A 23,084-nucleotide genomic window follows, 5' to 3' on the forward strand; every position below is an offset into this window, starting at 1 on the left:
ATACCTGTCCAGTGTAATTACCTCTTCCATAAAATATCAGCCACTGGTGATGTGCATTCTCAAAATAGATACCTGTTCACTAGACGTATCTTCATAGCGACAAATACCATTTTAGGAAATGCATCTCAACAGCCTTGTTGTTAGCCCATCCCCCACCCTCCACCCCCAAAAACACCCACTGAAAATTGTGCTATAAAACAATGGCTGGTGCGAATATGAGTCAGATGCTACTACAGCTTTATCTTGCTTCTCACTATCCAGAATGAGGGAGAGGTGAGAAAAAAAAAAAAGGATTAAACAGAGACAGCTCAGGGAACTATTGAACTTCCTTACAAAAACAGAAAACAAAACATCCAAGCAACCTTTTCAAATAATGAATAGGAAAAAACCCTTAACAAATATGATTATGATATATAGATTCATTAAGCCTAAAGGCAGAGCTTGGGTCCTATCTTAGGTGTAATGTTTATTTGGCAATTTGAAGTCTGAACTTTTGCAAAGTAAGGAAATATAGCTGTGTACACATGTTCAGATTAATTTCCTTAGCTGTAAACAAAATAATAGCCACAGCTGTAATTAAGGTTACCTGAACAGCTGAATGGGAGGAAAAGACCAATTATGGAAAAGAAAGACTATACTTTTTGAGTCCAGACTGTGACATGTTACTGTTGTGTAATGGAGGGAACCCAGGATTGGGAATCAGGAGACCTATCGAGGTCCTGGTTTTGACTAGATAACTATCAACAGGTATTACTTTGAGTAAATTAATACACAATTCAAAATCATACCTAAAAAGGTGTGGCTAGGAAGTCTGGGAACTAGTCTGCTCTCCTCCATGTATACCACGTAATATTATAGTACTAAAGAAGCTACAAATGTAAACAGCGTATTTATATAAATATCCATTTAAAGGGTTTTTTTTCCTACTGAGAAACTATAATAGGCAGAACTGTACATTCATTCCTTTATTACAGAAAAATCCATTCAATATCATGCTAAATGAGAAAGCCAAAAACGAGATGCTCTGCTAAATTATAACTTTGGCATCTGTATACTTAGCGAGCTTTTCTCTTTCTCTTTTTTTTTTTTTGAGTTCTTTTCTTTGCCACAGATTGGAATGAGGATTCTAAAATTCTCCTTCTGTAAGCAGTATTAGAGTATAAAAAAATTAATATAGTAATCAGTTTCAAAAGGAATTCAGTTATGTCAGCTCACAGCAATAATTTATTTCAGACAAATGCAAAGTGATTAGTCTGTGAGCATGAAACCCAAATGGAGAAATGGGCTAAGTCACAAAATCAGTAAGAGGATTAACACTTTATGGGACCTGAGATGAAGGAACATTGCAATAGCCAATACAGAACCGAGAAGGAAAGAAAATGCGAGACAGCCAAACAGAGGAATACAGAAAAGAGGCAGCATGGTGAAATCATCTTCTGCTGAACAAAAATTTATCCCAAAAGCAATGGCTTATTGCATTAGAAAGGTGTGCCAAATGAAGCAAAGGGGAAATTGAGTCCCACACTTAATAAGTCTCCATTATCAATGAAGTTGGAAAAATAAGGAGACTAGCAGGATTTTTCTCAAAAAAGAAGGTTTTTATATGTCTCTAAAGCAATTTTTCCTGATCATTGCTTTTCTTTTTTAATCTTTCATGGTATTATATCAAATCATTAGGGGCAACATGGCACACTGAACAGAGAAAGGGCAGCAAAGCCAAGAAAAGCAGAGTGTAAGTCAGTCCTGCCTCTTACATATACTGGAGATCTGACCTAAGGCAAGGCTCTTCATCTCTCCAAGATCCTAAGTTGCAGATATGATGCTGGCCTGCATTGAGAGGGGATCTTCCTTATGCTGGGGTTCCATAAGCCAATGAAATCACAAATCACAAATTCTTACTCCTGTGTCAAATTATTAGAAGCTTTCAAATGTAATAATTTACTAGAAACTTAACTGGAAGCAATATAAAAAATAAAAAGTCTGAATATATACTTGGTGAGTACTAAATATATATTTACTGAATATTATGTTTAATAAAAATTAGTTTTCACATCTCAGATGATGACGATGGTGATTTTTAACTTCCATTAATGTGTGTAGCAGGCTTTTGATGACACATCTCTGCAGATATTAGTTCTATGAGCTGGGAAATGTAATCTAGCACTGTTTCTCTTCCAGGAAGTACAGAGACTTTTGTCACCTCTGAGCTGTGCATGGCACAGCAGTAGGAGTGAAGAATTTGAGCTATCTTTTATTTTGGGGGGAGAGATACTAAAAGTTGAACTCAAATTGAGTCAAGTGGATGATAGCCCAGAGAGGAGATGACTTCACCTCATCAGCTACAGTTTCCATTTGACAGGACTCCAATGAGATGTATGGTTGGAATGACCCAAAGGTGGCTGAATTATATCTCTCCAGGAGATTGGGAGGGGAGATGGCATGCTTTTTCTCCTCTCTTTCTCTGCCCAGGATAGCAGAGATTTCCCTGTTTTTAAAGTCTATTCACAATTCCTGGTTTAATTAGTAATTTAAGGTTGACTCACTATTGCTAACAATCTTAACTGATTTGTTTTGAGTATGTCTTTAGGACTTATCAAAGTCCTGACGATTGCATTTTGGATGTTTTTACTTGTGAGCACTGCAACAAAAAAAAAAAAGAGAGAGAGAGAGAGAGAGAGAGAGAGAGAGAGAGAGAGAGAGAGAGAGAGAGGCAGTGAATGACTCATGGTATACAGAGATTAAAAAAAAAAGGGACAAAGTTTAGAATCTGGGTCCAAAGTGACAGGCTTTTTCCTAGTTGGGCGATTGAACAAAGTGAGAGATTTCCAAAGAATTTTGATTCACTAATGATTTTTATAAGTTTTTCAACAGCAGAAAAAAAGACACTGAACTTTATTAATCTGAACATGAATCCTAGGTGACTTCAGAGCCATATAGCAAGCAAGCTAAACTGGTGGATTTACACTTCTTGAGACGGTAGATGCTTCACTCAGAAGGGATTAGCCTAAACCAAGTTAACTCGCCTCTCAGATCCTTCAACCTCAATCCCACCTTATCTCCAAGCCAGTCCAAAGGATTTATGGCTCATGACTAAGGTCACAGAGTACAAATATGGACTAAGAGATTAACTCCAGGGCAGCTAAGAAAAGAGGTGGAAAACAGTGACTCTTCATACATTCTGAAGGTGGTGGTTAGCTAAGGAGGTTGGTTTGCCTCTAGATGCAACACCTTGTTTCAGATAACTTGTGTTTTTTACACTAGTCATAACAAATAAAAATAATAAGCAATACTGACAAAATAACTGATTCTGGTGAAATATCTAATATCCCCAACTGTAGTTCCCTACCTTTCTACTGAGAAGAGGAAAGTATATTTCTTTCATCCAGCCTGGTCGAACAAGATGAATGATTGCATTTATTCTGAGATGAGCTGTCTTTATTATTGTTTTCTTTTACACCATTGTGGTCATAGTATGTGTTATTTTTTTGGTTCTGATTTCTTCATTCTGCCTCAGTCTTTAGAAATCTTCCTTTGTTTCTCTGAATTCTTTAAATTTCTCATTTCTTACAGCTCATTTAATCTCATTTATGGCTCAGTAATGTTCCATTATGTCAACATCTCACATTTTCCTCAACTACTAATCAATAAATGGGAACTAGCTTTTTTTCTAGGTTTTTGACACTTGAAAAAGTGCTGCTATGAATTTCTGGTTTTGGTCGAGACCTGTGTTTCTCAATGCTATGGGGAATTTATTGTGAGGAAACTCCATTAGAAATCAGAAAATATACTGCAACTAATAGTTTTAATCAATTACTTGGAGAATTGATACATTAGAGCTAGATCTTTCAGACTTCCAAGACCACACCTCTTCAATACACCATGTTGCCTCTAGTTCCTATGAATATTATGGTATATGTTGAACTTTTCTTTCTTTGTGATATCCTTGAGGCATATACTCAGTGGTGGCAGGCAGCTATGTGGTGCAGTGGATAGAGCACCAGTTCAAATCTCACCTCAGACACTTGACACTCACTAACTGTGTGACCTTGGGCAAGTCACTGAACCCCAATTGCCTCATCCTGCGTCATCCCCAGTCATCCTGATGAATATCTGGTCACTGGATTCAGATGGCTTCTCCTCTCAGGAGGAGAAGTGAGGCTGGTGACCTGCACAGCCCTCCCTCCCTCAAAACATAGTCAAGTGCAAGTCACGTCACCATTTCTCTAATGGCATGGTCTTCTTCAGCAATGAAGGATGAACACACACTCAGTGGTGGAACTGAGATGTCAAATGATGTGAAGGGTTTAGTGATATTTCTTAAATAACTCCGAATTGTTTTCTAGAATGATTGGGAACAAGTGATAGTTTTCCCAGAAAATAAAGCATTAGTGTACTTTTCTTTCCATTGCCTAAAATCTGCTTATACCCATCATTTCTGTCAGCTGTATGAGTGTGAGGCGAAATCTTGGAATCTTAACTGAATTCTCTTTCTACTGATATTATGAATAATTATTTTCATATTGGCAGTTTGGATTTTTTGTGAAGACTGTCCATATCCTTTGACCACCTAACCATTTAAGAATGGCTCTTAATTCCTTATGTATTAAGCTATTAGAACTTAACATAGATATTTAAAATTAAAGAAAGAGGTTCTATTTATCTATCATGATGTTTCACTATCATTCTTTAGGAAAGAAACCGACACGACTGCATAAAGAAATGACTCTTTCTGTTACCCAGGTCTGTAACTTTGGAGTCTTCCTTGATTCTTTCCTCTCCCTCCCTCCATATCACCAAAGATTAAGTTTTGTTGACTCTTCCTCCAAAATATTTCTCACATTCTGTTTCTCTGCATAGCCATTACCCAAGGTTCTTATTATCTATTTAGAATACTAAAATAACCCCGTAGTTGGTTTCCCTGTTTTTAATCTTTTCCCTCTACAATGTACACAGTTTCCAAACTGAAGCTCTTAAGTCACAAACATGATCTTATCAGATAAAAAAAAAAAAATCTTTCAATGGTTCCATAATGCCTTTGGGATAAAATACACAGCTTATTTAGGCTGGCATTTAAAGCTCTCTATCACGTGGCTTCCATCTAACTTTCCAGTTCTTTCGTTTGACTCCCCTTCATATGTTTTCTTTGGGCTCTGTCCTTCACAAGGCATTCTGTCTCTCACCTCTAAACTCTTGCATGATGGTACTTTGTATTTTGAATGAACTTATTCTATTTCTCCAGCTCATGGAATCCCTACCTTCCTACAAAGTCCAGCTCAGGGGCCACTTCCTACTTTCAATCATCCCCCCAATTATTGGCATTCTCTCCCCTCTTTTTGTATTGCTTCGTATATACTTCAAATTTATTTTCTATTTATATATTACACATATGCTGTATCCTTTTCTTGAAATATAAGCTATTTGAGGGAAGGGGCTCTTTTATTTTTTTCCCTCTCTCTCCAGGCTTAGTGCAGTGCTTTGTACATTGTGGTACTAAACAAATGCTTACTAACTTGAATTCAAACTATGGGAGAATTATTTCCTTCAAAGATAAACTTTTTTTTTGGTGGCCAGCTAGCGCTACAATTTTAGCAGTGTAAGGAACTCCCAGTATGAAAACTCTGATATGAACAAACAACTCATCTGCAATAATTATATTCTTAAAGAGTTGCTTGGGGAACTGAGAAATCATGTGACTTGCCCATGGACCTCCAGGCTCCAAGTCCAGCTCTCTCTGTACTTACTGTTTTACATTGCCTCAACACAAGTTATTGAATTGTCACAAAAGGAATAACACTGAGGAAGCATATTTGAAGTAAAATTTGTGTATACTGTTTTTTAATTTGCCCAGTACAATACATTTCCCATATCTGTGATGCAGGAGTAAAACCCATATTATCTAACAACTTATTACCACTTCATATGATAAAGAAAATTTTCATTATAAGAAATGAGAATTTGTAAGGTAACATAAGATTTGTAACTTCTTGTCTAAAATTTGACTTGGAATGGAATTGACAATTCTTTAATGTGATGGATTCCTTATAGAAGATGGATTCAACAGAAAGATTATTAATACTGAGAGGAAAGATACATCAGGAAGTCACCCCTATTGACAAGAGAAGCCTCAAAGAAGTTTTAATTCAAATGTGTAAGCAGGGAGGCTAAGCAGACCAAATCTACATCAGATCTGTGAAATTATACTGACTTTGTAGGGGAAGTGAAAGTTGGGAAAGGACATTCTTGGGTAAGGCGAGTGCAAAACATCAGATGGAGATTGTTATGATTTTATTTGGGAGCAGGGAGTGATGTGGACCTGAGATTTCATTATTATAGAGAACTTTCTAGGGAAACTGCTATTGACACAGAATGCCTGTGCGACTGGGCAAGACATTTAATCTTTAAATGCCCTCAGGCAAGTCTCTAAGACTATAATTTGTGGAGAAAATGCTGAACCAGATTTATGGAGGAAGTTCCTGAGTAGGATCTCCCAATAGTAATGAAATCATAGTCTATTTAAAAAAAAAAATTTAAGTTACATTTCCCAAAGACAAGGCATTTAGTCAAAGCTTTGGGGATGTTATACAATTTTCTTTTGAGGACATAAGATGACAGACTTCAAATGCCAGTGGAAAATTCTGTTCAGGGCATATATATAAAGACATTCTTTCCTGATGCATGACAATAGGATTTTAGAGAACGAAATATCCTTAAATCAGAGATTCTGAACTAGATCACATGGGATGAGTGGAAATGAAGGGCTAGAGCTTCAAATAGATGAAAGAAAGACCCCCACACACTGTGGAGATCACAGATCTCTTGAGGATTAAAGAACCACCCACTTTAAGCTCACATATCTAATTAAGGGACCTATATCCCCCTCCCACTACCCCCACATACTAACACTATAGATCCCATGGGATCTTGTGTTTGTGTAGGCAACAGGTGCTGACAAGGGGATTTAGGTTCTCATTGGTTACTAATTTTCATTCTGAGTTCAATTTGTTTTCCCTTTCCCTAGTCAAGATTTCAGAAACACTCATCTAAATTTAACTTGGAGGTTTATCTGTAATTCAACTTTGCAGCTCAGACAGAAGAAGCTGAGGTGAAACAGTCACCCCACTTAACTACTAACACCCTACTGAACTCACTGGAATGTAATATGGCACTTGAGTCTTCCCAAATTGCCACTGTGATGCTTCTAAGCTATTTCTGGTGCATTCATTTATAACCTAGTGTTTCAATTGAATATTTCATTTCTCCTTCTATGCTGTAAAGTGCTAATGTGCTCATCCTCTGGCCCTCCCTGTTCCCAATCCAACCGTATGATTTTGTTTTGAAAAACAGCTCAGATACAACCTTGGATAAGTCACTTCTCTCAGACTCAATTTCCTCATCTGCAAAGTGGGGATAATAAATAATACATGTACTATCTACTTCACAGGATGGCCATGGGGGTAAGAGTCAGGAGCACTTTTCATCACCTCTTACTTAGACTATGCAATAGCCTCCAAATAGGCCTCTTTGAATGTAATCTTTCCTCTTTTCATTTCTTCCTCCACATGGCTGCCAAATCGATATCCCTAAGGCTTGGGTCAGACCATGTTACTCAAAAGCTTCAATGATTCCCTATTGTCTCTAGGAGTTCTTAACTTATAGTTCAAAGATCTCCAAGGAGTCTGTGGATAGATGCCAGGGGTCTAGGAAAGGGAAAAAGGACATCTCTATTTTCACTCACAAACTATTTTCACTAAACATTCCTTCAACTATTTAATTTTTTTATGGAAGGGGAATTGCAATTGCAGTTAAGTGACTTGCCCAAGGTCACACAGCTAGTAAGTATGTCAAGTGTCTGAGGCTGGATTTGAACTTAGGTCCTCCTGACTTCAGAGTTAGCACTCTATTCACTGCACCACCTAACTGCCCCTCCTCCAATCATTTAAAAACATTCTGAGAAGCCGGAAATCTATAGGCTTTACCTGACAGTTCATAATTTTAAAAAAGGTTAACTCATTAATAAGTATTCATAAAGTTCCTCCTGTATGCAGAGTTATGTATTAAGTTCTGGGGATACCAAGGTAGATATGATAAGATATAAAATACCAAGACAAAAATGAAACAGCTTCTAACTATAAGGAGCTCACATTTTCCTGCAGGGACATACACCATGGAGCAGTAGATACAGCACCAGTCCTGCAGTCGGGTAGAACTGAGTTCAAATAGTGCTTCAGACATCTATGAGCTATGTGACCCTATTTAGCTCAGTTTCCTCATCTGTAAAATGATCTGGAGAAGGAAGTGGATTCCATTATCTCTGCCAAAAAAGCCCCAAATGGAGTCACAGAGTCAGACACAACTGAAATGACTGAACAAGTTTACAAAGTAATCGTAGGTTGAAGAGAGAACACTAACACCTTATAGAGAAGGTGAGACCTGAGCTGAAACTTTATGGAAACTTGGAATTCCAAGAGGTGGACCTGAACAAAGAGAGCATTCTGGGCAAGGGGAACTTCTCAAGAAAGGCATAAAGTAGGAAATAAATGCTGCATTTGGAAAATACTAAGAAGGCCAGTTTATTTGGAAAGCTGGCTGCCTTTCTAGTAAGGTTGAATAAATCTGGAAAGAACCCAGATTGTGAATGGCCTTAAATGTCTAGTTGAGGAGTCTGCATGTTTCTCTCTGGGACAATATGGAACCACTGAAGTTTCTCCACAAAGGAGATAAGATTGTCGGACATTTCTGATAGTTTAATAATAGTAATTTGGCATCTGTGTGGAAGATCCATTAGAGAAACAAAAGCTTCTGAAGAGGCAGGGAAACTAGGAGGTTATTATAATAACCAAGGTAAGGGGTAATGAGAACCTGAATTAGAGAGGTAGCATATGAGTGGAGAGAAGGGGATGGCTATGGAAGTAGAATCAACAAGATGGGATAACTCATTGCATATGATGAGCTAAGGAAAAATAAATAAAGAGTTGAGAATAACTGATCTTGCAAGTCTGGATAATTGGAAGGGAGATCACACTTTCAACAGAAATAGGTAAATAAGGAGAAGGAATGGGTGTAGGGTAAAAACTAATGAGTTCTGTTTTGACTACGGTCAATTTGATAAGCCTTTGGGACCATCAGGTAGAGATGTCCTACAGGAATATGCCATTATGGAACTGGAGCTCTGGATAGAGATAAGGGTTGAATAAGTATATTTGGAAGTAAGCAAAATAATTACACATCATCATAGACTTTTTCATCATAGAGATAATAAGTGCACATATTGGAGCTGAAGAGATGACCTAGAGAGTATAGAAAGACAATGTGGCCTAGGATGGAGCCCGGCATGGATAATCATCTAGACAAGGAAGGAAGTAAAAGTTTCCTGAAAACCCAAGGTGGAGAAGAGTGTCCTGGAGGAAGGGCTCTTATATAAAGGTTGAGGAGGATGAAGTCTAAGAAAAAAATCAATGGATTTAGCAACTGAGAGGTCACTCATAACTTTAGAAAGATTAGTTTCAGTCAAATGGTGGGGGCTTGAGATGACATGCTAGGGTCTGAGAAGTGAGAGACGAAGTGGAGCCAATGAGTTTAGACTATTTCTATTATCTGTTTGATGAGGGTGGGGGTGGGGAGGAAATATAGGACAATAACTTGAATAAATGGTAAAATTAAGGGGAGTTTTTTTTAAGGACGGGGAGATTTGACTGGGCTTATAGGCATCAGGGAAGGAGCAGTAAATACAGGAAGATTACATATTTGGGGGAGATAACTAAAGGGCAAGCTACTGGAGGCAAATTCCAATTACGTTTTCATCTACAGTAAACATATAAGTTAAGAACATATTAATGCTTATGAAATGTTTGTTCCTTAAAATATACCAAATCATTCACATTCTCTAATATCTGTCAATATTCTTCAAATAGTTTCTTTTTAAAAATTTATTTATTTTTAGTTTTCAGCATTCACTTTTATAATATTTTGAGTTCAAATATTTTCAAAGATGTAAAATATCAGTCATATTACAAAGGAAAATATTATTCTTTTGGTTTAGTTATTACGAAGGTCATGGAATCTTTAAGGCTTTGGGTTGCTAGTTCTGTCCCAGCACAAGGGCTATGCCCACAGCTGCACAAAGCAGTGGGTACGGCCAAAAGAATACTGAATTTGCCATTGGAGGAGCCAAGTTCAGCTTCTAATTCTGCCATTAAGTACTTGTGCGACCTTGGGCTAATCACTATCTGTGCTTTCTCATTTGTAAAACTGAACTAGATAGCCGTTAAGATCCCTTTCTACTCTACATCTATGACCTAATGATGGTGCTCTCAAATTCTGAATTTTGGCATGCACACTTTCAAGATTTTCTTTCATTTATTTTCATTAAGCATCTGCTAAGTTCCTACCATGTGCAAAATAGTTAAGTCCCTACCATGGTGCGAAAGGAGAGAAATGATTATTGAGACATGAGATCCCCATCAAAATAGAGTTTATAATCTAACAGGAATAAACATGAAATACTATACAATAAGTGGTGCAAAACAGAATATAATGAATGCTTAGGAGAAGAAAAAGTGCTCTTATTAAAGGATGTAGGAATATTGAACTGATAAGCACTTATTTTATTTTTTGGCTTCAGCATTTGTCATTAATTTAGAGAACCGGCATGTTAAGCACAAAGTATATATAATGCCATGCGGCATATAATTTAATTTTTAAAGGACTGATTAATTCTAATGTCAGCACTGTAGAGACTGGCAAAAATCCCTGTAAGATAAATTACTCCCATTTATTTTTCTAAAGGAGTATGGAATATCTTCGATAAAAATAAAACAAATTCTCAACCATTCTTCTATAGGAAAGTTTGTTTTTAAACTTTTAACCTAATCTAAGAGCTTAGCCTAATCATGAATGGTGAGTCTTTAAGATTAATCCCTAATACAAAGCTTTGGGGTGGGGTGTATTTTTGTTAACAAACTATCTCTTAAAAGTATCTCTTCTTAGGAAACTGATAATACCTCAGATTTACCCAGTGCTTTACAGTTTATGAAGTGCTTTCCTAACAACTCTGTGAAGTAATGTCAATGTTATCCCCATTTTACAGATAAGGAACCTGATGCTATGACAGATGATGTGATTGCCCAAATCTGGTAAGTGGTAGACAAGGGAGGACTTCAGAATGGTCTTTCAACTACACTGTAACTTCTGAACTCCAGAACAGGGCACAGAACCTCTCTCTTACTTCTCCAGGTATCCTTCTTAAATAGACTTCTTTTCAGTCTGAGGAGAGAATGACTCCTGGAAGCTGCTAAAGATGGCCACTGGTAATGTTATCTTCTTGCACTACTTTGGAACATTCCACACTCTAAGTGTTGCTTAGTGCAACAAGAAGTCTATTAACTTGTGATGGGCTGCTGAGCCCTTGTCTGCTTTGGACCATGTCTCTTGGATCTATGCATCCTAGTGCACTTGAGGCACACATCTGTGGCCTGTGTCTACAGAAATTCAGTTTGGACAAGCATGTCTTAGCCTGGAGAGGAGAAGACCTTTGAGACACAGTAACAGTATTCAAATATTTCAAAGGCTGTCACTTGGAAGAAGGATTTGACTTGTTCTGTTTCACCACACACGAGGGGCAAAGAGATAAATGGCTTGAATTAAGGTAAAGAAGAAAGAGGGTACCCTAGAGAGTTACTGGGTTTTCCCTTATTGGAAGTCTTCAAAGCAAAAGGATAGATACCTGGAAGGTAGATATATTGTAGGGCAAAAGTGGTTAATGCATAGCTTGCTGATCACACTCAGCCTGAACCAAATTAGAAAGCAGTTCCCTGTCTGATTTTAGTGTGTTGACATACTAATAAAAAAGAAATATATAAACATGTGGTCTTCTAAGTCAATATGTGGCCTGCAGAGATCATTACGCATGATATAGTGGCCCCATTCCTATTTGAGTTTGACCCCACAACTGTTGAGGTGATTCCTTTTCAGGTAGGCTTTTGCTAATGGTTATAGAGGTCCCTTCTAACTTAGAAAAATCTGCAGTTGTATAATATAGGAGACAATGTATTGTTTACTAACGAAAAATGGCACTCTTACCTCAAGGAGGAAATTTTAGCCTGTTAACCAAGTTCGTTAAGGCTTACAATTAACTAATCATTAACCTTTGCTATTTACTCATGTGATTCCATTGCTGCCTACGCTGGTTTTGTCAACTAATTCACAAAAAGAGAAAAATTCTCACCCCAGATAATTCATAGAATGAGGAAGACGACTTGCTTAATTTCATTTATTCAACCTAGTGTAGAGTGTTGGACTTAGGAAGACTTGAGTTTGAATCCTGCCTTAGTTACTTCTGAGCAAGACAGTTAACCTTCACTGCTTCAGTTTCCTCATCTATTAAATGGGGGGTAACATTAGCACCTATCTTTCAGGGTTGTTATGAGGATAATTAGATAGTGTATGTAAAGTGCTTTGCAAACCTTAAAGTGTTCTATACATGCTAGCTATTACTATTCAATAAGCATTTAGTAAACGCCTTTGATATGTAATACACCATATACAGGGCTGTAAGGTGGAGTGGTAGGGAAGATACAATAATAAATGTACCTTCAAGGAGGGTAAAATTTTGTACAGATGAGAAGTTATGCAGAAAGAGAAGTAAAATTAGACTCAGAATGTTTTAAGTGTTTAAAGGAGCTTCCAGATTAGATAAAGGCAAGATTCTACCTATAATGAGCAGGGCATTAGAGATAGGCTAAATAAACCTGCACTAATTCTTTTTCAGCTATGGTGGCCAGTGCCTAACTCTAGCCCTCTGTATCACTAGAACAGGGTAAAGGGTTTCTCTCTTAAACCCTAATTATCTGTAGACTATCAAAAGATATCACTTGTATGAACACACAGGAAGGTTACATGGGACTAGGAACCAAGGAGACAAAACTCAGAAACAATTAGAGTTATCCCAATGTGGAATGGGCTGCCTGGGGGTGGGGGTGGGATAGACTGCCCTTCATTTGAAGTGTTCAGGCAAAGTCTAAATGATAACTTGCTGGGCACACTGTAGAGATTTCTATCCAGGAAACACTGCAACTAGATGGCATCGGAAGTATTTTACACCTCTGAGGATCAGTGAATCTGTGTGATTCTATAGGATTATTACTTTCTTAAACTATCGATCTATCTATCTATACACACACATATACATACATACATACATGTGTGTATGTATATATGTATGTATATATATATATATACATACACATATACATATACACAGAAAAGTTTTCAGGATATTGCTTTACTCAATAACTAACTTAATTTGTCATTTTCTTCTATTTCACTGTAGGCACAGAACAGCATTTTACTTAACTCTCAGGAGTTTAACAAAAGGGTAAATTTCTCTAGCAATTTTAAGGTGTTATTTTAGAGTAGAATGAAGAGTTTCAAAATGACTAAAATCATTTTGGACTCATGAACAAGAAAAAGGTCTTTAGAGACCACTTACAACTCCTTTCCCAGCACCATACCAAGTCATCAATTTTTGGATGGCAAAGTTATTTCATAGGGAAAAATTAAGTGGGAGAATTCAGGACATCACTGGCTATCCATGGCACCAACCCAATTTTTTAACGGGCATCTAAACATCAAATTCCACTTTCCAATGGACTCTAACTATGTCATCTGAATACTTAGGGTGGGAAAAGAGTGAGAGGTAAGAACTAGGATCATTCCATTTGGTAGCAACTAGGATCCAATAGCCAGCAAGCAACATTTTTTTTTTTTAAATGATATAACTAGTGGCTGCTTCTAGGTAGCTTATGGTTCCAGAATTCTAACCATCATTTAATTTGGTCACTCCTTGGTGCCTACCAATACTCAGCTTGGTTCTTATGGAAAGAGACCTCCAAGAACATAGACCAAAGAGGATCATGAGGACTGACAAAGAAAGACAGCCTGTTTTGGGTTTCACTTGGAAGAGGCAGATTTGAAAGCAACTCAGTAAATGCAGCCATCAAAGTAGCCAGATGTGGGATGTGAATTCTCTAGAACCTAAAAGCATTCAGTAAAACACTGAGCTTCTGGGGAAGTGTCAGTAGTTTATTATGTCCTACATCTGGAATCATTTGGGTTCTCCCTATCCAGTATATTTCCACAGATTTATCTGAATGGGTTCCAGGGGTGGGGAAACTGTGGCCACAAGGACTCCTAGGGTGCAGCCTTTTGACTGAGTCCAACTTTTACAGGACAGATCCTTTTATTAAGGGCATTTGTTCTGCGAAATTTGGATTCAGTAGCCTCACATGTGACTGTGGGACTGCAGGTTTTCCACCCTAGCTTAAATCCTGAAATTTCTTAGAGTTGATCTCTTACCCCTTGACTCTCTTAAGAGCCACCATCTGATTTAGGAATTCTACCATTATGGCCTTATGTGACCCAGTCACACAAACATGGCATCATCAGTTCTGTACGACCATCCATGCCTTCCGGACATGGGGACAATTTTAGGTCTCTGTCCAAAATGTGGCAATATGAGGAGGGATTCCAGTCATCTGGAGGAAGGACAGTAAGAGTATACAAAATGCCTTCCTAGGTTAAGGCAGCAGCTCCAAACTAGCCTTTGTCGTGAAAATAGAGAAAAGGGCATTCGCAGCGTCAATGATTACATATCACTTGCCCAGGGCCTGGGATAACTGGCTCAGTATATTGACAAAGTCAGAACAGCTACAGCAATGAGCTACTCAGCTCCTGATAATTTACTAGTAAGTTGCCAGGCATCATCTGCCTTCTTCATTGGCCATACAGTGTTATTATAAGAGGATTTTGTGTATCAAAATACTCCAGGCTCCATTTCCATCGATAGGGATTAAATAATCACTTCCTCTGCCTTTAAGGCATGATCCTAATTGAAAAAAAAATGCATTCACTTCTGCCTGTAATTGCCAAGTATACAAGGACAATTTATTCTCACTTTCTTTATACTGATGATCCCGATTTTCTAAAACTGTTAAAAAGAGCCAAAGGATTCTTTTTTCTATACTTCTACTTTCCCTGTAAACTACTCAAGCATCCATCATGCAAAACCTGCAGGAGGATGGGGAGGTGGGCCCTCCCTCCTTTTCCCACTGAGAGAGTCCTCATATACCCCTACATATGCTGAAGCCTCAAGATACCAGACAACAGAGACCTGTATCTATCCATCAAATCACCTGAGGCTTCCTCTCTTACTCACCATTCTTTCTCTACTTCAATAATTAACTTAACCACAAAGTCATTACAAGCAACACCTGCTGACCATGCCAACTCTTCTGGTCTAAGCCTACCACATGCCAGCCTCCTGATTCAGGCTCAGGATGCAATAAAACACTTGGGGACCACGAAATGTAATAAAAGTGACTTTCCTAACAACAAGGAACAGAAAAGATACAATTCCTGAGGTTAAAAAGTATGCTAATTCAAATAAAATGCTGCTATCCTCTGCCTCTGTGTTCACGATGGCAATTAGCCACAGTCAGGAAGGAATCTCTAAGGGACTTTAAATGTTCCACTAAAATTTCCCAAGCACCAACTCAACATAAGTTAAGCCTTTTATATGTAGGGGGTGAGGGTGGATGGGGTGGGGGGTGCCAAGGCAGTCAAACCAGTTATTTAAATTCTAGTTCCCTGGCCCAACTAAATCTCCAGAATAGCCTCCCTGCCTCCTTAAAAGGGAAACTAGTCCAGCACGAACAAAACAGGTGGTACTTAGCTCACAATAGTTTCAACACTGATAGGGAGGTTCCCAGACTAGTGAGATCAACAAAAAATAAGGTTCTCTGCCAGTTGTAGGAACATAAATGAAAAATAGTTCCGGCCTTCATGGAACTTATATACTATAATTAAAATGTTACAGTCACCCCTTCAAGCTTTTTATTTCTTATGAAATAATACATTTGACATTAGAAATAGTGACTAGACCTGTGATTTTCTTGGTTTAGAAAAGTCTTGTGGGTAAGAAATTCTCCCCTTCCCAATCTCAGTCTCCTTAGAAATATTTCTAGGTATCTTCTCTGCACATTATAGTCTTAGAGAATTACTTAGAACACTGGGAATTTCCTTGACTCACCCAGGGTTACATATCCGGTCTCTGTCAGAAGCAGAACTTTAGCCCAGGTCTTCCTAGTTTGGAAGCCAGTTTTCCAAACACCATGTCATATCATATTCATTGACTCATTTGTCACATAAACATAAACGTATCAAGTAAAATGTCACTGTTATCACAAGCCTTTGCCAAATTCAACACAGTTATTGAGTTCTTGGACATCCAACTGGGCATATCACAGTGCTCTTTGGAGACTATTGTTTGATTTACCTCAAAGCTAATAACACTCAATTCTAAGTTGGGCGTTGGTTTGCCCAACACCCAACAGATGCTTGTTATCTCTAAATGGCTTTAGACTGTTATTAAAAGGACTTCTTCCACCTTATCAAGTGCTTTTTCCCTTGTGGAACTTCTGTTTCTTTCTCCTGACAACTAACAGCCACTCTCATCCTAAAAATAATAATTTTATTTATACTTTCAAATGCCTACTTCCTATAATTTTGCTAAGGTCAGCAGATAAGTATTTTAACACATTCAGTTTCAGGTGGTTTTGGTCTATATTTTATAACCTTAATTTCATATGAAACAGAAGTTTTTTGATTTTTTCACTTCATTAGCAACAAAACCCCTGACTTAATCATACTTGTATCTTTATTTTAATCTATGAAAACTTTTCTTGAAAAAACCTTAACATGCTTTTAAAAATATAAAAATAGTCCAAGTAAAAGCACGTTTCACAAATTAGAAAGCCCTTGCAACATCTCTATGAAGAAAACATCCTAATTACTATTTTCCTTATTTTGTAGAAAAAAACAAACAAAACAAAGTGATTACATCTGAGTGAAGAGCATGGGGTGATCCTGAAGAACTCTGCCATCAGGCTCTTCATTCACTACGGGGGGAGAGGTGTCCTACACTTCAGAAAACTTGTCTGCAATGAATTTATGCCCCTCAGGAAAGGGGAAGTTTAGAAATTTCTTGGATCAAAACTCCAAAAAGCCTTAACTGATGGACTTCTTTTGGAAATAGATTGGGTTGATGATCTACCTTATTCTGTACTTAACACAGAGTCACCAATCTTCAGGTCCTTGTCCCCTTACAGGACTCCTTATATCTTGGTGAAATGCTTTATGCTCCCCTCAACTGACAGGTATCCTTTCCCTCAGGATAATCTGAGGCTTGGGGAGGGGGGAGGGAATAGGGTAGAATTATTGGGAGGTGCTTAGGACAACAGGATTTTGATAACATAGGGAGTATCCAGGCTGGAAGAAATGGACCTCAAAAAAATGCCAAATCAAATAGGGGGAATTCAAGGAACTCTGCCAAGGTCAGGCTTTTGGGGGCCCTTCAGACAAATGAGACAAAAACCCTTCCGGTAAAAAGGTTTTGGCTTGGGTACCCCATCACTTTCACGTCATTACAAACCTAGGCCTATACTTTCTAGGCCTTCTTTGTGTCTAGAACATGTTCCCTCTACTCTGACCCCTAGAATTCTCCTCATCCTTTAAAGCTTAATTCAAATGCCACCTCCTTCATGAGGTCTTCCTTGTCCTTCCCATATCAATGAGAACCTTTTCCCCTCAGAACTCACGTGTCACTTTTTGAATCTTTCTAATGTACTTCTCATGCAATTTTCTGAATTACAGTTGTCTGTTTTTACCTCTACTAGACAACAAAGTGAATGAGGAAGGGAGTGTCCTTCATCTACACTTTGTATTTTTCCCATGCATGACAAACTACTTGCATACGGGAGGCATTTAATGTTTGTTGAGCTAAATTTGTTAGGCAGAGCATAGGGCTTTGGGAAGTATTCATTAACCTCTTGACAGCCTTTTACATCAGTAAGAGGCCACATGTGGGCAAAAGTAAATAATCTTTATTTAGATTACCAAGTTTTTAATAGCCTAGATAATATGGTTTTTTTAACTGTCTCTGCCAGATCCTAACATGGATCTCATGCCAAATTTGGGAATGAAAGCATGACAGTGTTCAGTGTTTTTTATCCCTGAACTTTTGCTCATTTATGTCATGGACCCTTTTGGTGAAACCTGTAGGTCTGTTCTGAGAATAATGTTTTTAAGCAACTGAAGGAAATGCTAAGTTTCAGTGAAAAACTGATGAAAATAAAAATATAATGTTTCCCATCCAAGTTAACAGACCCTTTGAATCTAGCTGGGTTGAGGGGTCTACAATAAGAACTCCTGGTCTGTATCATAACTTTATGTAAGAACCAAAGTGAACCAGAAGGATCTTTTAATAGATATAATTATAATTCCAAATGGTATAAAATTAGACTATGACCTAGCCCACTTCCTTTTTAAACTTCCATTTAAATAAATTCATAAATCTATTATATAAACGAGATGAATTTTCTCCAGTCATAGATAATAGAAAGAGCAGGATTATTTTTTATGCCAGTGACATAGTTTTATTAACTCAAACAAGAAGGAGACAGGGTTGCAGTCCTGAAGAACCTCTGGTTTTCCTGCCCTAGCTTTTCTCTGTTGAGCTGGCTCTCTGTTCACCAGCTACATCCTCTCCCTGCCTGGTACCTTCTTTAATCTGTGCTGCCAGTCAGTCAATAATAAAAATTATTAAGTATCAACTATATGCCAGGCACTTTACTAAATGGTTGGGATATAAAGAAAAGCAAAAGACAGTACCTGTTTTCAAGGAGCACACAGTTTGACAAAGATGGAGACAGCATGCCAACAGCTTTGTACAAACAAGCTGTATACAAGATAAATTGGAAATAATAAACAGAGGGAAGGCACTAGAATGAATTAGCATTGGGAAACGTTTCCTGTAGAAGGTACAATTTTAAGTGAGATTTAAAGGATGCCAGGGAATTTAGGAGGCAGGGATGAGGAAGGATCGAGTGTGAGATATGGGGGACAGTCAGGGAAAATACCAAGAATCTGAAGACATGTTGTTTGAGGAAGAATAAATAGGTTAGTGTGACTAGATTGCAGAGTATATCAGGGTTTGCAGGGTGAAAGTGATATAAGAAGACTAGAAAGTGTGTATGGGGGGCTGGGGGAGTGAGGCAGGTTACAAAGGGCTTTGAATTACTAGAGAATTTTATATTTGATCTTGGACTTCGTTATTAGTAATGACATTAGACAACTAGTGAGATGGACATTCTCTTTCTCCACTCCATCCATGCCCTGACCCCCCATCTAATTTTGGAAATTTTTTTAGAAATAGGGACTGGACCCATGATTTTATTAATACAGGTAATTACTAGATGAAGAAACTCCCTCTGCCAATGTAGGTCAGCACCATCTCAATAACATATAGTCCAGGGGTGGGAAATCTGAGCCCTCGAGGCCACATGTGGCTATCAATATCGTTAAGTGTGGCCCTTTCAATACAAACTGCACAGAACAAACCCCCTTAATAAAAGGATTTGTTCTGTAAAACTTGGATTCAGTCAAAAGGCCACACCCAAGGACCTAGAAGGCCATGTGTGGTCTCCAGGTCGCAGATTCTCCTCCTCTGTCTGATTAGTCTAAGAGAATTTCTTATCTAATTGGAGCCAAACAATCAGAGCAGGATCCTTATTTTCCCTACAAAACACCTAAGCTGCTCTGGTTACTGAGCAGCCATGAGCCCTGCCCTGAGTCAGCTGGTCTCCAGTGCCTAAACACTTTCCTTGTCTTCCACATGTGGCGAGAAGTTGCTGGATTTTTTATTTGACTTCTTTCAGTGTTTCTTTCCCCCTACATCTGCTGCTTTTTGCTAACATGCATGCTCTACGGAACTTCTATTTGAGAAAAAAATCAGCTTTGCACAAGGGTACCCCTTAAGCCCACCTCTTTTAAATACAAGACATGATGCAGAATTTTTGTAACAATAATGTTGACTCTCACAAATTCAATTCGACAAGAATTATCGGTGCCTACTCTGTGCCAGGGACTGGGCCCAGTGCTGGGTAAGGAAAGATGAGATTAAAACAGTCCCAGCTCTCAAGGAATTTATATTCTACAGGGCAAAAATGAAAACGTGCACACAGAAAAGTAAATACAAAATGTGTAAAAAGTCTATTGTCATTATCGTCACCCCAAATCTCCTCCCTTTTCCAAATGTTCACCTTCTGTCACTCAAGTTTGCAATTCTGAAGTCCTCCCAGACTTTTCACTCTCACCTCATAGTCATTCAGTTGTCAAGTCACGTGATTCTGCTTCACTAATTCCTTTCTTGAACACTCCCCTTCTTTTGTTTTGCATGAGTAGGAAACTATTTCAGTTCCTTGTAACCTCTTGTCCACATTATTTCAAAAATCCAATTAGTCTCCCTCTTTCCAATCTCTCCGTGCTCTGGATTGTGAGCCCAGGTTTCCCCTTCAGGTCAGCTCTCTATGCATCTTGGTCTTGGAGAAATCTAGCCAAGTAGACCAAACCTTAAACCCAGTTCCCTCTGGAGCTCATAGACTGGACAACAGCCCCGTCCCCCCCCCCCCACCCCGCCCCGCCAACCTAGCAAAGAGTGAATGTAAGTACTAAATAGTAACTGTTTCTCTCTCTCTCTCTCTCTCTCTCTCTCTCTCTCTCTCTCTCTCTCTCTCTCTCTCTTTTGATTAATAGGGCCATCCCTTGACTAAATACTTACAGAAGCCTATCCATTGAATGGGCGTATCTCACTCATGGTGAGAATGTGATAAGACCTTAGCCTAAAACAGCCAGGGTTTACCATTGCATCCTGGGCCATCTCCAGTCATCCTGATGACTATCAGGCCACTGGACCCAGATGGATCAGGAGAAGAAAGAGAGGCTGGTGACCTTGCACAGCCCTCCCTCCCTCACATCCAAGTCAACTGCAAGTCATGTCATCCTCTTGAGGTTATGGTCCTCTTCGACAATGGACAAACACAACCTATCCACCACCTACTTGCTATAGGATGCCTTTCCTAATCTCCTTTAATTCTAGTGTCTCCTGGGTTGATTATCTCTAATTTATCCTGTATATAGCTTGCTTGTACAGTTATTTGCATATTGTATCCTTCATTAGACTGTAAGTTCCTTGAGAGCAGGGCATTTCAGTTTTTCTTTATATTGCTAGTGCCCACACACAGAAGGTTCTTTTCAAAAATGTAATGGTATTTTATTTTTTCCAATTACACATAAAGACACTTTTCAACATTCATTTTTTGAAAGATTTTGGGTTTCAAATGTTTCTCCATCCTTCTCTTCCTTCCCCCATCCCCAAGACAGCAAGCAATCTGATATAGGTTATACATGTGCAATCATGTAAAATATATTTCTATATTACTCATGTACATAGTAGGTTCTTAATAATTATCTATTGACTGATTACAATGTAAAGTACTAGAAAGCAAGATCTTGCTTTTTGTTTTTCTTTCAGTATCCTAGTAACTACTTCAATATCTGGCATATCTGGCTTGTTGGAGAATGTTGCTTGACCTTCATTTTTGAAGAAGACCATGACATCATGGAAGTGATGCCATGACATCATGGAAGTGATGCCATGACATGCAAGTGAACTAGATTTAAGTGAGGGAGGGCTGTGCAAAGTAACCAGCCTCGCTTTTTCCTCCTGAGCCATCTGGGTACAATGGCCAGAGATGGATCAGGACTACTGGAGATGACCCGGGAAGCAGTGAGGGACCTTGGTCTTTTCAAGCTAAGGTCTTTAACAAGCCTCAGCTTCACTCAGCTTCAACGATTAAGGCTTAATAAATTGAGGCAGAGAATGACCTCTTTACCTAGTCAAAAATTAAAAAAATAAAATTGAAGAAGAAACAGTAGTTTTAGCAAGGGAGGAACTTTATAATTGAGAGAATCAGGCATTGTCTGATGGAGGTAGATGGTATGTGAGCTGAGTCTTGACAGGAGCAAAGACTTTTAAGAGTCATTCTTAAATGACTCTTTGTCATTTAAGGTAGAGCCTTTTGGCAGAGGGCATAGTCAAGGAGATGGAAAATGGAATGTTGTGTAGGTAAACAGCTGATAGGCTAAAGTGATTTTGGAATGGTCTGGTACCTTAAGCACAGAGATCACTCCTTAATTAACAATCTAGAATAGGAGTTCTTTAAGCACTTGCCAGAGAAGTCAATAAAGAATTGATAGAGATTCAGCACTTTCCAAAATGCCATGAGATTCTGCTAGTTGACACACAGGGAAAGGGCAAGTTAACAATCTGTTCTTCAGATCCTTTAAGTTTAAAGTTCAACAAATGCCAGATGACCATGAGATCTAACAATTTCACTGTTATGCCCATTATTTTTGGAAGTATCTGATCTGAAATTATAGAAATATACTTTTCTTTTCTTCATGCACAATTATATTTGACAGTCATTAAAATTTGAAAAAAGAAGTCCATCGCATTAGCCAATTTCCCTTATTATACAGTTAGCAATGTAGACCTCCTTGGAATTTTCAGCTGCCATCAGATCTTTTCCAGTTTAGATTTTGGTTCTGTGACTTATTAGGATTGAAGGCACAGGTCAGGAGCAGGAGACCAAAAACTAGTTGGTAGATGTGCCAGGGCTTCCTCCTATTTCACCCTTTCCAAAGGTTCTTTTGAGGCAGCATATGGTAGTACACAGAATGCCAGACCTGGATTCAGGAGGACCTGGAGTGAAACCCTGCCTCAAACACTTACAAGTTGTGTGACATTCGGCAAGTCACTTACCCATTCTGGGCCTTGATTTCCTCATTTGGAAAATGCTGAAATTAAACTTAATGATCCCTAAGGCCCCTTTCAGCTTTAAGTCTATGATTCTAATATGGACCTCATATCAAGGTTGGGAACCAAAACATAACCACACACTCTTTTTCCCACATCATTCTTTTCCTTTCTCTACAAAGTAAAAAAGTACGTTAGGTTTTTAAGTTCTCAAACTGGTTCCTAAATCTATAATTTGTATAGCCATACTATAAGGTATACTGTTATATTACCAGAAAGCTAAGTACCCAGATCCTATTTTCCTAGCTTCTCAAATAATAAAAAAATGAAAAAATAACAGCTTTTAATGACATGGCAATACCATGAGATGCAAGTA

At 38.3% G+C, this 23,084-nt stretch overlaps 1 protein-coding gene across 8 annotated transcripts in view; it reads right to left on the reverse strand.

Annotated features, from left to right (window-relative positions):
• PAM (peptidylglycine alpha-amidating monooxygenase) overlaps positions 1–23,084 on the reverse strand; it is a 384,053-nt gene that overhangs the window by 84,477 nt on the left and 276,492 nt on the right. The window lies entirely within an intron of this gene.

This window comes from Notamacropus eugenii, chromosome 3 (genome assembly GCF_028372415.1).
Source record: "Notamacropus eugenii isolate mMacEug1 chromosome 3, mMacEug1.pri_v2, whole genome shotgun sequence".
NCBI classification, from domain to species: Eukaryota; Metazoa; Chordata; class Mammalia; order Diprotodontia; family Macropodidae; genus Notamacropus; species Notamacropus eugenii.